Source organism: Elephantulus edwardii, unplaced genomic scaffold (assembly GCF_000299155.1).
Source record: "Elephantulus edwardii isolate Elephantulus edwardi_28Jun2011 unplaced genomic scaffold, EleEdw1.0 scaffold00068, whole genome shotgun sequence".
NCBI classification, from domain to species: Eukaryota; Metazoa; Chordata; class Mammalia; order Macroscelidea; family Macroscelididae; genus Elephantulus; species Elephantulus edwardii.
In genome coordinates, this window is record NW_006399818.1 from 11538431 (window position 1) to 11541610 (window position 3180).

The following is a 3180-nucleotide window of genomic DNA, read 5'->3' on the forward strand; positions in this document are numbered from 1 at the left end:
ATTCAAGGCCTCAAACCTATTCCTGAGATGGTGGGATTATCAAATTCAGTTGCTGGATCAACTCAATTTAATGGCAAAACTAGCCAATCCCTCTGTGGATAGGCTAACTCACCCTATTTGCACAGTCCCACCCATCCACATGGCAAGGTCAAACTCAATGGTTAGAGAAGCCGTTTTGAACAATAAACACCGTAGTCTACATTCACATTTAGTTATCCTTCATTGCCAAGATGGACAAGTCTTTAGAGAAGGACATCACTCTTATAAGGCAGAGAAAAGGAAGACCCTGGATGAGATGGAGTGATACAGTAATTTGGGTTATCAGATGCTGGTGTGTTCAAGACAGAGAGATTGGATCAGGATAAGAGTTTTCAGAGCCATTGTGCATCGGGTCACTATGTGTCACAGGCAACCTGACTCAGTCACAGGCATGTAACAACAAAGTATCTTAATTCAAGTTTTTCTTTGTAACTCTCCATCCTGACTGGTGCATATCAAGTTCCTTTTGGACCCATTTCCTGTCTCCAATTTATGTACTTCCAGTCTACCAAGCACAAGGCCAACTGGCCAAGGTACCTGTCAGCTCAGACAACTCTCCAAAGGATGGAAGATACTCTCTGCTAAGGAGCTCACTCAGCTATTATTTGATCTGAATTTATCACCAAGGCACCAGTTCCTTCAAGGTTCAAAAGGATACTTGAGGACAGATGATACAACTGGGTCACCCAGAATTCCGAGTTCCAGGAGAAAAAACATTTTTTTTTCAAATCTTTGCTCTTCGATATCAATGAAAGCAATGATCTCAAAACTATAACAGATAATTGTTTTCTTCACCAACAAAGGTACTTGTTTAAAAAAATCGCTTAAGGTAAGGAGGTGCAACTACAATCACAGAGGCTCACGGTTCGAATCCACCAGATGCTCTGCCAGAAAAAGGAGGGACAATCTTCTCCTGTACCAGTCAGATCTGATTTGACGGTACACTCACACTCACACACACAAAAAGAAATGTGCAAAGAGCCGGAGTTAGAGAATAAAAAGGGAAGAACTTGGTATTTCTCAAGCTGAAAGAAATAAAAAACAAATTCAGGCTTTGAGCTACAACACTAAAAGACCAACCCTATGAGCAAAATCTTGACTGATCCAGGAGGCATCAAAGGAAGATGAAGGGAATACAGTCACTATACCAAAAAAAAAAAAAAAATCACGTAAGAATATCCTTTATGAAGCCTTAAAAACTATTCTTTTTATTCATTCTTGCTCCTAGAGCCCATGTCCATGTAAAAGTATATTCTCTGTGATAAAATGGAAAGTACTCGTAAAACACTTCATACTTTAACAGACAGCTGCTTCAAGGAATGAGTAACTGTATGAGGTCAAAATGGACAAATCCCATTTTTCATGGGAGAAATCATCAAAGTTATGCAAGTGTTCAGGTTTTTCATTCATAGGGTCTCTATGAATCATCCATGACTCTACATCACTTAACAACAACAAACAACAATTTAAGGTTCCAGTCCTTGGGAAATGACATCATGCTAGGACAAGTTGAAGGTCAAAGAAGAAAAGAAGATCTCAGCACAACAGATTGATACGGTGACTATAGTAATGTGCTTTAGCGTGTCTTGGATTGTAGGGATGGCGTAGGATAGGGCAAGGTTTAGATCTGTTGTTCATAGAATTGCTGTGAGTCATAGGAGAACTCTGTTGGCCTAGTGGATAGGAAGTTATACTACCAAGCCAAAGGTGGTTGATTTTAATCTGCAGCTATCAGGCCTGGTTTTAATTGTTTTTGGTCAAGCATTCTAAGTGGTATAGCACTGGTCCGTCTATTTGCTGTACAGACATACTCGTGGTTCCTGTGATGCTAAACACTGGTACACTGATGTGTCAAATGTGATAATGGTTACCCATGGTGGAGCTCTCCGATTAAAACAAGCTTGAGAGCAGGAGTGGCATCCACTTCCGAAATAGTTTGCCTCCAGAAACTCTATGGACTTAGAGAAATGATGAAAAGTTATACAGGTGTTCAGGTCTTTCACTCATAAAGTTGCTATGAGTTGTCTATGACTCGATGACGCTTAACAATAACAATAATCTATTCTAAACAATAATGACTTTTTACAAGGACAAATCTAATTATGTTACCTAGAACATCTGTGTTTTCTATTTCCCAGCTTCATGTCCTCACAAGGCCCTTTTTATGGTTCTTGCTGGCTTCTCTAACCTTGCTTTTCAATAGTCTTTATGATTCTCCATTTTTAAAAAATACTAGTTTATTCACAGAATTCGAATACATTGTTTTTGAGAACAGCTATATCTCCAAATATTCTCAGTTTCCAGAACCACTAGTTGTGATCTTTTCTACATGTTGCTTCTCCTGCCTGCATCAATAATTTCCCCCCCACCCCAGCACCATCATCTCTCTTCCTGGCATTCCAAAACTTATTTATATTACATTTCTAGGTATTGTTTGACAAGTGACTGTTATCATGCTGATTTTTCCTCCAATCATTTTTTCTTCTCCAATTTATGGTTATTCTCTATTGATCTGTTTTTTTAAATTTATTATTAATTTCAATGAAAATTTACAGAGACTTTGGATTTCCATTCATTCATTGTTGAACTTTTCTCCCCTCCCAACCCTCCCTCCCAGTACACTACCCTCTTGGAAAAGTAAAAGAAAAATTATTTTCTTGTTCTACAATCCCTCCCCCCAGGTACACTCCACTATGCAGCCTTTGCTCTGGACTCCTGTCATAACAAAAATATCTAATAGCATATCCCTCTTAAACAGTTTTCTCCCTCATCTGTTTCAATGCAGTATACATTATTAAACCCATCTTTCTCAGTCTCCCCATAACCCCAACGTCAGTTTTGTTTTACAACAGTGGTACCATGTAGAATTTGTCCTTTTGTGACTGAGATACTTCATTCAGCATTAATGTCCTCCAGGGTCACCCATTTTGAATAATGTTGCAGGAGTTCCTTGTTTTTCAATGCAGTGTAGTATTCCATTGTGTGAATATACCACAGCTTCTCTATCCATTTGTTTGTTGATGGGCAATTAGGTTGTTTCCACCTTCTTGCTATTATGAACAAAGCAGCGATAAACATGGGTCTGCATGTATCTGCTTGGGTGTCAGTTATGATCTCTTTGGGGTATATCCCAGTAGTGGA